Below are 1,435 nucleotides of genomic sequence, written 5' to 3'. Positions count from 1 at the left end.
GATGGATGGATGGATGGATGGATATTTTCCACACAGTCGGTGTGTACAAGGCTGTAAAAGTCTCTGAACATTTGCTCAGTTTCAGAACACCAGAATATCAAATGAATACACTCATTTACAAATAAACATGTGAAATGATTTTTACCAATGCTGTATGTAAATACGGGATGTGGTTATAAAACCTTTTTCTTTTTAAAGCGGTCTAGTGGTAACTGAAACTGAATACATGAAGAAAAGTTAGTGACATAAAATGACATTCATAAAAGGGAATTTTCCCACACAGACCTTATGCAAATAGTGGTGTATTTTTGGAACAAATACCAACAAAAAATAGAAATATAGCCCCAGAGTGGTTTATAAAATGTCTGTTGTGGATGTGCCACTGACATATTTGAAAAAGTATTTTTTTGACTTAACTTTTAACTTTATTTCCTCTTAAACACACATTCAAACCTGGATTTATTTGTTTTAGGTGTTCAAGCATTTTGGGTCAAGATTGTGTCCTATTTTGTTTTGAAATAGATCTTCTCATWCTTCAATAAAATGTTACACACGTCCTTAGTCTGTCCTACAGAGTGAAAACCTCCAAAATACACACATTTGTATTAAAACTTCTTTGTAGTCTGTCACAGAGTAAAATGTCATGAAGAATCAGCTGAAAATAATGACATTTAGACAAAAATGTTGGTTTTGTTTTTCTATCCTAGTTACACATGTTGAACTTTGATAGGTTTCAGGTAGATTTGCCTTTAAAATATCCATGCTGGTGCCGCACACTTGCGTGTACCTGGATGGTGTGTTTGGCACATTTACACATTCCCAAAAATCACAAACTGTTCACACTGCGTAAGTGAAGGTGCTGACTGAAGCCACTTGATAACCAGCCAGGGACTTTTTGATTTAAACAAGAAAAAAAAAAAAGTTGATTTAACCACTTCTTAGATGATAAAATCACAACTATGGACTTCCTTGATCTTCTACCTGCCACCAGATTATTTTAAAAATTAGTTTTCATTTTCTTGACCTTCACTAGACCCAATGATACAAAACTTATTCAGATGATCTGACTAATATCCTGACATATCTCTGTTCATGTTGTAAATTTCTAATCTGTTCACACACAAAATATCAAAAGCTATGCTCAAAGTGCCGAGGAAAGGAGTTGATGAATTTATCACTGGGAATTTTGCGGTAAATAAAATGTTAAAAACAGGGGTGAACTGTGACCTACAGGTTTTCTGACCCTTATTACTTGTCAGCAGGATTGAAAATGCTGAACTTTAAAACTTTCTTTATGCCGTAAAGTATCCTGCTGCAAAAGTGACTTAACCAGGATAAATGAATCTACCTTTACTACATTTACTTAAATGTGCTGTATAATAATAATAATAATAATAATAACAACAACAACAACAACAACAATAATAATAATAAT

Source organism: Austrofundulus limnaeus, unplaced genomic scaffold, assembly GCF_001266775.1.
Source record: "Austrofundulus limnaeus strain Quisiro unplaced genomic scaffold, Austrofundulus_limnaeus-1.0 Scaffold30, whole genome shotgun sequence".
Taxonomy (NCBI): Eukaryota; Metazoa; Chordata; class Actinopteri; order Cyprinodontiformes; family Rivulidae; genus Austrofundulus; species Austrofundulus limnaeus.
This window is presented reverse-complemented; position numbering follows the sequence as displayed.